The sequence below is a fragment of the Mytilus edulis genome, chromosome 1, assembly GCF_963676685.1.
Source record: "Mytilus edulis chromosome 1, xbMytEdul2.2, whole genome shotgun sequence".
NCBI lineage: Eukaryota > Metazoa > Mollusca > Bivalvia > Mytilida > Mytilidae > Mytilus > Mytilus edulis.
This window is the reverse complement of record NC_092344.1, coordinates 58,515,239-58,528,549: the sequence shown is the minus strand read 5'-3', so window position 1 is coordinate 58,528,549 and position 13,311 is coordinate 58,515,239. Positions and strand designations below refer to the sequence as shown.

Below are 13,311 nucleotides of genomic sequence, written 5' to 3'. Positions count from 1 at the left end.
CTGAAATATTTTACCCAGTTCATACTTGACAGGATTGTTATCCCAGTAAAAGGTGTAACCAATGAATTGAACACAAGTTAAAAATTCCACAATACTATATAATTCATTTTATGTGTCAATTTGTTTAGAAAAAAGTCGAAAAGAAGAGAGTTTTTTTTAATGTCATGACTATCTGCCGCTTTCTAGATCTATGCTTAGCATTTATTTCAGATGACATGGACTCCTCACCCTGGTGACCCTGCTGCCTTTCATAACTTTATCCGTATACATGTATTAATAGATAAACAAAAGGCTGCAAATGGTATTTTTGTATTTAAAATGATTCGTTGTAACGAGAATATTTGTGGTGAATGGAAACTGTGAGGGTCAAAATCTTAAATTGCTTCTAAATGTTGCTGGACCCAGTTTCGTTATCTGATCTGAATTTTCTGAAATGTGCAAGGTAGATAGACATTTTGATTTTTTTTACTCGGTAAGTTTTGCCCTAATTGCTTGAACATTTGCAATATTAAAGCCGATTTCAATGAGTGTGTAGACAAAGGGAATATCTTTGGTTATCTTGCTTGCTGAACAGAAAAGTCATTGTTAGGTTATGTAAACTACCCTACTTTAAGAGTAGACTAGTCCGACAAGTGACACATCTTTCTGTCTGTAGGACCAGGCTACTTCGAAAGGAGGGTAATATACCTTACATAACAATGACTTCACGGTTTAGCTAACAAGCAAGCTAACCAAAGATATAACCTTTGTCTACATACTCAATGGAATCGGCTGTAACTAAAAACTCGAATACATTTTAACAGACAGTGGTCATGTTTGTTGATGAATATTGTTTTTCCTAGATTCACTCTTGAAAAATCATTTGGTAACATTTAGTCAAGTAAATTGTAATACGGACGCCAAGACAATACATGAACCTCACACGACCCCTCGACGCAGGTGAGCTTATATATGATCTTATAGCGATTCGGGTTGATAATCAGTTGAAATTAAGCCAGTTGTTTGTGTGTGTAGATTTGTATTGTTGTAAACTGTTATGACTTTTAAAGTTAAATCTAGGTGTTTAATCTAAGAATTTCTTTTTTAAACTTATATACTTGTTTTATACTCAATTGGTAATATGAAGTTACGAGATATTTTAATTTTTGAAATTGAAGGCACAATTAACAAAGCAAACGTTAGTTTCAAATACTTTTAAATAGATTTTTAAGGATAATGTACCCTTGTGTTGATCCCATGCTAAACATAACAAAAATCTCTGTACAAAGGTCTGTGAATTTTCTACAAAAATAGTGATTTTATTTTCACCAAATTCTCTTTTTCTACTAAATACAATAATGAACTATAAATAATAATGCTTTGCAAGAAGTTTCCCCTTGATACATGTAAATGTACAAAATTATATCTCTATTATTCATTGTCTGTGCTGTTTTGATACTATTGCAGTTTGCACATTTTCGTAATTGACAGGCCACAGGAGGGGGAGATAAACCATAATCGAAAATATAAAATATTGATCTAAGTACTTAATTTGCATCTCTGAACCCCTATCCCGGCCTGTTTTTTAGGAGGGTGTCTAAAAATGGTTGATTACAGACAGTCGAGTGCGCATTTTACTTTCCAGGCGTGTTTACGTTGATTGTTAAAGTCCTGAAAACGGATAGATGGAAACAAAAATGTTTGATTTATCTGGCTTTAGATTCAGTTTTTTTAAATATAAATTAAGGCTACATTTTAATATAATAATACTAAGAATTCACAATATAAAAAAATGCAGAAAAAAAATGGAGAAGTGAAATATCTTAGTAAGGAGTCATTACTACAGAGATGGTGTGTTTGACACACAAAACTTAAAAGCTTGGTGATATTACCAATATTAAAATAAAAGTGTATTTTAGGTGGGTATTTTTTCCATTTACTCATTTTCAATTATAATTAAGGCACATTTGATTTTTATTCATAAAAATATTTAAATATAGAAAAGTAGGACACATTGTTCACTTCCTCCCCTGTAATTCTTTATCAAAAATATTTATTTATTTTGGAATTTTGAAATGAAAAAGCTAAGAAATCTTAGTTTTGTTAGTGTTCTCTAGGTTATCTCGTCTTCATTCTCTGACATATTCTCTGGCATATTCTAGTCTGCCCTTTCATAAAATAGTGAATTTTTTTTAGTGTTCTATCGAACTTTCGAAAAAAAATACCTGATATTAAACCGTTCAGACAAAAAAATTATGTTGAAAATATCTTACAGATACAGCAAGTGATTCTTAATAGCTGTAAGATACATTTTTCTTTTAAAATACAACTTTTAAATCTTACGGGAAACTATTCAAAGCTTAACACTTCCACTGTAACCTCGCTCTAACTTACCCACATCCCATCCAAAAAAAACACAAACAAATCCGCAATACTATTGTCATTCTTATAGTCAGCACTCAACTGTTCACAAACAAATGTGTTTTAAGCTGCTAAAGACATATGATTCAAACGCTCAGAAAGTCCTTTGTTCTATATTTTTGCTCTCCATTTTTATGCAAAACCTTTTACATTTTTATTTTATGGGTTATTGTTGAAGGTCGTACAATGACGTATGGTTGTTAACACATATTTCCTTTGGTTTCTTATGGAAATTTGTCCATTGACAACAAACATACCACATCATCTACTTTATATAAGTATTGTATAAATTACAACGTATTTTGGTGATCTTGCAAAATGATCGTAATCCCGAAAATCGTAAACATATTTTCTTATCTTCAAAGGGGGCAAGAAGGGTTCCATTAACAGGCCAATAAATAAAATTACAGTTAATTTTAAAAAGAATAAAAAATAGGGGTAATTTTTCTCTCATAATAACAGTAAACAGATTCATAACAATGTCAATTTCAAGAAAGCAGACAACAGTTAATTAGTCAATAACAGTACAGCATCAATGATCTTGAATATATGCCACTTTTAACTAAAATATAAAGGCACAGAACCAGGACATAGGAGCACAGAACCAGGACCGTTTTTCTTATCACCAGCACATCGTCAGGACAATTCCGTTTAACGAACTTGCACGACTTTTGCAATATAATATTGTTGTAATATACTTTGCATGGTACTTATGACGCATCAGAGAAAAATTAAGCAACAAAACAGTCGTTTTATTGCCGTTCTGATACAATGTAAACAAACCCACCAGCACAGAATCAGGACCCACCAGCACCCGTCAGGACCGAATCACCAGCACAGTACGTTCTCTCGCAGGACAACCATACCCACCGTGTACCAAGAGGAAGTTAAATTGAATGTATAATATATCTAATTTTATTTTTAAGTATGAAATCATACCCTATTGTTTCTGAAACTAAACACATTATATAGACAATAACTGTTTAGTGTCTTTAAATATCAGCTGTATTTGTACGAGGAGATAAATGTATCGTTCGGTTTTATTAAAAGATGCAAAATTATGTATATGGTTGTTGAGGTACAGGTAAATTAATTATATCGGATATTAAACATTGTTTTAAGGATTATGAATTTTTACTACATAACAGTTTGTATTTGTATTTCTTAATATGATCCGAAGATATAAGTAGTAATCAAAACGTCCTCAAAGTATCAAATATTCAAAATCATTACAATTCTGCTTAAGAGGTCAGTGGTCCTTAATCATTCAGAATTGTCAATTAAAACTGTTACATCTTTCATATTAATGGAAACGAAATTCCCTATAGTAAAATTACAAAATGTCAGAAAAAATATCTGCCTCTTCCATCATCAATTGTTGTTCTACGTGATAAAGACTAATTAACATCTCATTCTACATTATATAAGACAAACTGAAATCTCATAGGTTTGATCAAATTTAAATGCAGAATGTCATTTTCTTGTCGTTTGTTTAGATGGTGTCCAATGTTCAGTCTTCTTTTTGATTATAAATTGCAATAAAGGTCACCCTTGTTAAGCAATAACCTGTCTTTGCAGGTCACCCTCTACTTGTCCCCTGTAAAATTACACGCACCAGTGTGTTGTGAAACGCGTTTAAAATGTCAATTCTGTAATAAAGACAGTAACTGAAGTGTTCTGTGGTGCAATTATTAAGTACATCGGTTTGATTGTACGACATGAACATCACATGTGTGTTCCTTGCACTTTTGACTAATAACAGTCTTTTCAAATCACGTATGTTTTGAGAACAACATATTATTAGGTAATTATACATTATGCAAGATTTGAAATATATCACTAATCAATGCATAATCTATTGGTTAACGATTGCTTAACATTGCGTCAGCACGATACGATTATATCGCCACGAGTTTTCACATAAAAAAGTGCACTTCCTCACAATGGACACGTTCCGTTACGTTTGTCCGAACTTTGAACTCATTATTTACTGTTGTAAAGTATCAACTATAGTACATGTATATACATGTATTACGCTAATCCAAATTCTCTTTTCATGTGACAAAAGAGAAAGTCATTATAATATTCATATCACAAAAAAGAAAGAAACAACAAAATAAGAAAAATGTTCCTAAATATCACTAAACACAAAGTATTTAACAGATAAAACAAGTTTGTTTATAAATTTTCTACTCAGTTTAAAATATGCGCACGTACTTGTAGCGTTGTGCTATTTTACGTGTAGATGTACATGTACATTTAAATCAATCACAGACAAACAATCGTCAACAGAAAAATGAAGTCTGAGAAAAGTCGTTTGCCTCAAACTGCATTTAGTCAGTGCGTGTAGAGGATTTCTCTTTTTATATTTAAAAATGTACCAATATTTTCTGCGTGTGGTGTGTACGCACGGTAAGCAAGGGTGTGTGTTAGATACTTTGTCGTCTTCCTATAACTTTATCAAAATAACTTTTGAAACAATTGTGTAGGGTAATATTTGAAAAAAATCATGTCAAATGTACAGAAAATTAAAACAAATTCATGGTTACTATAATATAATTTAATAAGACTATACAAGGCGTTGGTCAAATGTTGATTACACGCTGGTGTCATGTTGTAAAAATGGGATAAATTGTAAATTCAAGTATTTGCTACTTTTCCTATCGTGTTTGATATCTAAAGTCAGTATTTCCTATGAGTAATTAATTTCAAAATCTATAAGCCAGAAGTCTTAGTGTATTTTGTTCGGGAAACCAGATGGTGAAGTTTTTTTCAAACTATATTACAATATAGTTTTACATTTACAGTTGCACGCATGGAACCCGGTTATGGTGACGGAAATGTTTATTCCTACAGTGTATTATAATACATTATCACGCACGATTTCATATATAGTCATTGTAAATATATTTTTACATACCTCAAATTACTTTCATAGTTTAAATGACACGATTAAGTAATAAAATAACCAAATTTGCTATATAGAAAATTGTAACTAGTTTATTTGAATTGCATAGGAGTAATTTGAAAATAAAATGCAAAGCAAGAGTACATTTTTTTTGTAACTCTATATATATAACGACACCTCCTTGTCATATTTAACACTTGGGTCGCACGGTATTTGATACAGAAGGATAGTATCCATTTGCATTTGATAATTCTAGGTTTCCTTTCAGAATAAAATCAGAAACAACAAAACAAAATTCAATCAATTATACCAAATCTGGATAATGCCATATGTGCCTTGGGGTACTAGACCAAATACATTTTTAAAACAATAAAAAAAAAACAACTGCATCAGCACCATGGCAGCACATGATCGCTTAAAACTGTCCAGCAGTCGCAACTTTTGTACTGGTCAGGTAATACTCTCGTTATATCAATCTATTTAAAAGTCTGTGATATTGTTATTCTGTAAAAGTTGAAATAAAATTGAGAATGGAAATGGGGAATGTATCAAAGAGACAACAACCCAACCCGACCATGTTTATATTCATGCTTTATAAAAACAAAAAGGGCGAACTTAATTTGAATGATCAAATAAATTCAAATAAATTATCTGTCCACAATTACATGAGTACGAAAAATACTATGAAAGTTCAGACAAAAAAATGTCTAGTCCTTTTTTAAGTGTGACAAAATCCGCTAAAAAACTAAAAATAATTGACGGACAAATACAGAGTTCGCAATGACAAAATGACATAATTATGGTAGTACTAGTATATACGAACTTTTCTGTGAAGGGTTTAATTCAAATCTAGACTGTAATATAGGCCCTTTAGTGAATTGATAAAGTTCGTGTTTTGTTTTTCGGAACACGGAAGTAAACACAGAATCAGACATGCTCTTTATGTCCATCTGTGTCGATTTATCAATACACGTGATTTCATTCATAAAACCCAACGACTATCACAACGTGTTTTTCACGTACACATAGTTACCTTGTTCTTAAATTCCGTGTTCTCTACTAGAATGAAATTCATAACAGTGTGGCTGTGGCCATTGATTGACACATTAAATTCATCCATTGACTGGGACAATTTAGGTGAACGTTTGTATGTAACGACCACTGCTCAATATGTACTTTTTAAAGACACTTAAACTATGGGGTCACCAAAGGTTCTCAACACCTTAATAAAGTAATTCGAAAAATTAATCAGAAATAACACGATGTTTTGATTTATATCAATTATATAAATCAAAACATAAAAGGTTATTCCTGATTAATTTTTCGAATTATTTTATAATTAAAGGCGTTAAGAAACCTTTGGTGACCCCACAGTTTAAATGTCTATCGTAGGTACGTCGTGAACAGTGGTCGTTACAGACAAACGTTCACGTAAATTGTCCCAGTCAATGGATGAATTTAATGTGTCAACCAAAGGCCACAGCCACACTGTTATGAATTTCATTCTAATTTAGCTAACCTCCTATACATTTTTAGGAATATGATTGGTTAAAGAAAACAACCGCGTGGAGACCGTGCGTATTCCATTTAAGGTTAGTTGATTTCCATATTAGGTTAGCAGGCGGGCCTTTTTCCAATACACAGTTAGTAGTGCTGTTACGTCCCTTTGTCCTTTTATATAATCAACAAGGTTAAGAAGAAAATCTTAAAGGTTTCAACAGACGAAGACATTGATGATGAACGATTGAAATAGATTCCTAAAACACATTTAAAGCTTACAGGTTGTTATTGTTGGCTTTTTTATATAGCCCAATGGAAGTATAGGTATTTAATACTAACGGTATTGAAGACTTGATCACTTTGATAGGCCACTAGTCTAAATACCACATGTTAAACTAATTGGTAAGATAACTTCGTTACATATTGTGCTTGTGGCCTAATACGATAATATATGTAAATTCAGTAAATTCCATATAGGGTTCGACTTTCGCTCTCATCCCATATGGAATTACTGAACCCATATATATCGTATTATGTCACAAGCACACTATGTTACATATAATACCAGCTCCAACCGGCAGTTTTGCTTCATATTCTTGCAGATAAAGTCAGCATCAAAATGCCTTGATTCTATATTTATGTCACTTTTTCATAACTTCACAAAAAACACTGCTCATGTTGTAAAAAATCTTGTTTTTAAATCCGCTGTGAGAGGAGCACTGATTGGTAATGAAAAAAATACCGAAACACTAAAGTCCGTTAAACAGAGTCTTTTACTAACAATCCGAATCTATTTAAGATTACTGCATAACGTTTTTTTTTGCCAATGAAGTGGTAAGATTTATCAATCAAAGCAATGATTTGATAGTAAAACTATGTTTTTTACGTCAGAAAGAGTAAAATATATTCAAATCCGTATAAAAAATAACACTTTTGTGACCCAGTTTGCTAATTTCGTTGTTAAAGTTAGAACGACGTCAGTTACAAACGTTCCATGTCAATTAAACCAAAGGCTTTTATCATCAGTTAAAACGTATTTTTTAGGTACTACTTTGTAAATGTACTTGGCTCTGTGTTAAAGACCGTACTTTGACATATAATGGTTTTTCTTTTACAAATTGTGACTTGGATGGATACTTCACTTGCACTCATACCACATCTTCGTATATCTATTGATTGCAAAGAAAGAGATTTTTCCTGCAACTAGCGAACTATAATTGTTAAATTAAATTACACATTCAAATGACTGTTTGTTTTATCTATATATGCCATGTACAGTAAGTTGAAGTCTCATGTAACTCCTCTTTCACATTGAGCAAAATGTAATGTGGATTGTATGCAAGTTCATTTTTGATATATCTCCGTGGTCCCCGTTTAAACTATGTCGATTTCCAAGAAAAAAACAGGAGACAACTAATTTGATTTAAGAAACTTAGCCTTAAAGTGACAGGTGAAAATTGCTGCATGATAAAAATATCGGTACATTGTCAGTAAATCAAAATTAACATGTAATACCTTAAACAGGAGCATCGGTTTCATCTTGACTTACATTTAGCAAGACATTGGCAATGAGGGTCGGTTAAAAACAAAACTTTACGACAAAAGATATGATTTCAGCTTCCCAATTGTGAACTTTCGATTTCTATGTAGCAACATTCCAGCAGCGTCTGCATGTACACAGTATTTATCTCTCAATAAATACAATATTCCCGGGCCTGTATTTCCTATCATAATCTTCTTTGATAGATGGTTGCTGCTCACAAGTAAGCTATTAAATTAAGAGTTCCTAATGGTGATAATGAAATCATTCCTTCATAAATTTTACGGACGCCATCACGAGATGATTGACCGTTATGGAATATTCGTTTCATAGTTGATATATGTATGGTATGTTCCTTATTAGGTAACTACAATCTCGTTCCCTTTTCACGAATGTGACCTATCGAATTAGACTTATTACCAGGTTTGTACTAACATGAGCAACACGACGGGTGTCACATGTACAGCAGGACTTACTTCTTTTTTCTATGTTGTGTTTTGTGTACTTATGTTTGTCTCTTGGTATCTCTTGACCCTCTTTTTTCGTCCCGATTCTATTGCTCATACACATAAGTTTTATATTTTCCGACAAAGTACAGATATTGTATACCTTATATGTATCGGCTGAACACACAGCACGAAATGCGATACATATGACTATAAAAAGAAAAGTCGTATCATGGCTGAATAGCTTTCTATAACACCCCCAAAATAATATCGGGTACTTTACATTATAAAAAATGTACTACAATATACTTTATTTACGAAGGTTAAATCTAAGCTGAAAAATTACAGTAGGGTAGTTTATATTCCACGATTCTTTATTTTTTTTATTTTTATCGTTTAATATCAAAACTTTTAAAAATGCAAGGTATTTACTTCGTGAAATCGTTTACATGTGCCAACGCAGTCATGTCAACTGTCGTTTATATAGCCATTCTGTGAAAGTGATGGTTGTCTCTAGTGGTAAACTACCTAAAAAGACCCCGATCTCAATTGGTGTGACTCAATCTTAATTAGTACATGTAGTATCCTGCATTGTGTCTCATAGGCGGAATCAGGGGGCCCTGGGTGGCCCGCCCCCCCCCCCCCTTTTTCGTGGGAAAAATTTGGTTGATTATATAGGGAATCATTGAAGCATGACTGGAGCGGGCCCTTTTTATTTAAAAAAAAAAGAATGGTAATAAACCCTATATAGAATGGTTAAAGCTTCTTCGGAAGATTTTAGTATAGCGTATTTCTGCAACTTCCTTCTACCAAACATTCTTACAATGCAATTATGATATTAAGTAATGTACGAGTTATATACGTACATGTATATTGTGCTTAACACAACTACTTAAGCTAAAAAAAAGTAGCTCTTATCTGACAATAAGGATATACATGTACGCTACAATAAATTATCATAATTGATTATGATCGTTACTCTGAAACCTATTTAGGGGCACATAACACGTTTTATGGAATTACCGTCATGAGATAAAAACGCATTCAGAAGTAGCCAAACAGCAAGATAAAACACGGCAAAGTATTCAAAAATAAAAAGAGCTTTATAAACAAAAAGAGTGATATTTTACATCCGAGAAAAACTTTCCCCAAGAGATCAACACAAATCTTTAAAGTCACCGATTTGACTAAAATTCTCATATTTGATTTATAACACAATAAAACATGAAACCAAATTATAAAAAAAAGTTTAAAATGAACTGCCGTCTGTTAAAATATGTATCAACATTTCATGTGTATTTTAGTCTAGATGCCATCTTATTAACCATCGAGATGACTTTCGAAAACTGCCCATGCATAAATTTCCATATTTAAACATTAATATAAATAGATAGCGACCTCATGCAATCGGACTTTTCTAAGTTTATTTGATTTCATGTTATAGATTTTAAAAATTAAGTTAATCATCGTTTTTACCCGTTTATAAGAATGATATTTTGTGGATCGAATCAGTCTTGAAACGAAAATGGTTCACCTATGTTTCACTTTCAATTCTTTTCCTCCTTTTCAAATGGCTTAACAGGAATAATACAAGCGTTATAAATCTTAAAACTAACAACAGAACTATAATTCTGACTTTCTTTCAAATTTAATCCCGTTTGTTGAAAGTAAAGAAGGCATTCATGAATTAATGATGGATTGATTGATTGGTGTTTAACGCCCCTTTCAGAAGTCTTGTGCTATTTCGTGACAGCCAGTTTTTATTGGTTGGTAAAACCGGAGTGCCGGGATAGAACCATCGAGATTGGATAGGAAAATGAGTTTATGGAAAAAATAAAAACACGAGAGATATATATCTGATGTTTTAAATTTTTTTGAACGATAACTGTAGATTGGATGAGAGTGGTTTCTGAAAACTGTCAGTCACCACGAATAGTTTGTTGTTTCATATCATAAAAACTTTTTTTTTATCCATTATGGTCTTGTAATAATTTTTTGCACTGTTTGCTGTAACAGTCATTATTTATTTATGACTGAACATTTGAGCAGTAATACATTTATATATATGAACATATTGATATAATGTATTTTAAAGACCATTCTATTTATACAATTTCATGTATAATATTTAATTGTGTATAATTATGTACATTGCGTACTTGGTATAACTTTTATACAATTTAAGCAATGATAAGATCTACAATATTTGTAAACGAAATACCCGAGATAAGAATAGGATATCTATGTCGGGTTTTGACGAAATACTAAACGCAATAAATCACAAAAAGACTTTAATAATGTGATAAAATATAACAGTTACTGTTATTTGTCTACCTTCATCGAGTGATACCTATCGATTTTAGATATCATAAATATAGTATATATAATTATTATATATATAAGCTAGTATATCCACAAAGTATTCTCTAATTATTATATATCTTAACGTAAAACATACACTTACCTTCGCTATAAATGAGTTTTTTGTACAGCATATATTTTTACTGCAATATGTTGTAAATAATACTAAAACTAATTCCCTGAAGTTTGAATAGGTGCCTAAAACATATCTTACTTCCGGTTTCAGGTGTGACGGTAACCAATACTTCCTTGTTGGGTGAATAGATAAGCAGAGTTGATATTATTTAAATGGCCAACTTTGTGCTGTTTATTTATACCACAAGTATTGTACATTTATTTTTACAATATAACATGCAATATCTAGTATTACACACGTTAAGTCGGTCGGTCTTTTATTAAGTGATGCATGCAATAAGAGTGCGTCACCAAATTGGTAACAGGTCTATAATGCATATATATCTTGGTCTTCTGATTAAGATTGTTTTTAACTTTTTACCAAAGCTCGTTTTCAAAATGGTAAAATCGACTTTTTCATTACAAATCAAAATTATATTAATATCACAGTTTTACACTACACCTACAATACAACTTATTGTTTCCTTCAAGAGCACATTTCCTTTTCCGCAAATGGGATTTTCACGCAATTTACAAGTTTTATTGTAAATCACTTACAAATGTACACTTATCTTGTTTAAGATTTTATGTCGAATAATAATAATTGTATGTTATTTTTCATATTGCAACTAATCATATCGGTCATTTATATGTAAATTTGAAGACCAATTTATTTAATACAGAAACAAAAAAACTTAAACAAAGCATGTATTTAGTTTAAGATTAGTAATGGAAATATTATCAACACCAATTATCGCCGTTGTTTTGCACAGTAGTTACAAAGACGCATAATAATACTTGATAATATAAAATGTTCTTGTAAACATGTAGTTAAAAAATGACAAGAAACAAAGTTTGATATGAAACCATCTTTTTCCTCTAGTATAAAAAAGAATAAAATCTAAATAATTTTTAAATGGGATATTAATTGAAATATTGCTGTTGTTATAAATTCCTACACTGCAGATTATATTAACTTGAATGAGTCGAGTCGTTTTATTTTGCTGCTCTTCTAGCATATAGGAGAGATGGATTACAATGTATAAGTAGGGACTAAATATGTAGATTGTGGGTACCTGCATCAAAATAACAGGTACAAAAACTTAGTATTATACATAACAACGTACAATATGATTTAGCACGAACAGCAAATAGTTTTAGATATCCGTTATCTAACACGTTTCAATGATTGCTTGTTTTCACCATACGACCAGTGGCAAATATGTTATGAATGTTAAGGACAAGGACACGATAACAATGAATACTATTATAGGTATACGTATTGCTTGCTATAAGGCGACGACCGGAGTGACAAGGATGCTTGAGATTAATGCTCTTACTAAACACCACGAGAAGTACAGAAAACAAAGAGTACATTAAAAAGCAAAAAGTTCATTACGGTAGAGTACATTAAAAAGCAAAAAGTACATTACGGTACATTATAAGTCATCTTATTTCAATTTTGATCGAGCGAGTTGCAACCTTAGTAAAGAGTCTGTATGGCTCACCCCTTATACAATAAGTGCATCTTCAACAATGCCCAATCTCCAACATTCTAGACTAGAAAATAATTTATGACTCAAATATCTTTTTTGTTTATTGTGTTCTGCTGATCATAAATACTGCTGATTGTTTCTCTCTATTTCTCTAATTTTTGCTCAAAGTGAAAAAGCGTCATTGACGGGCAATAACTCCAAACTGTTACTCTAATAAGTAGAAGATTGACAATTTCTGATATGTTTACTTTTTTGGAGCTCGTCAAAGCCTTACTTTATATTTTCGCATTTAAAATTTCTCTCGATCTGTTATAGTTTTCAAGATAATCTTATTGTGCCTACAAGTAGTAAACAATCGTACAATACTCGACTTTCATCATCGGATAATTTTATTGTCCCTAAATCAAATACAGAATTATACAAATCAAGTTTTTCTTTTAGTGGTCCAAAAGTGTGGAATTCACTGTCCAGTGAAATTAAAAAATCCAAAAGTATATCTGCATTCAAAAACTCTTACAAGTCATTTTATTTTTAAAAGTGTTAAAT

At 31.6% G+C, this 13,311-nt stretch overlaps 1 protein-coding gene across 1 annotated transcript in view; it reads right to left on the bottom strand.

Annotated features, from left to right (window-relative positions):
• The window catches only part of LOC139514529 (plexin A3-like), a 68,415-nt gene extending 56,924 nt beyond the window's left edge, over nt 1–11,491 (bottom strand). The window contains exon 1 of the mRNA XM_071303893.1: nt 11,259–11,491. The gene's annotated coding sequence lies outside the window, so the exon portion shown is untranslated. The remainder of the gene's footprint in view (nt 1–11,258) is intronic.
• Between the last annotated feature and the right edge of the window lie 1,820 nt (nt 11,492–13,311).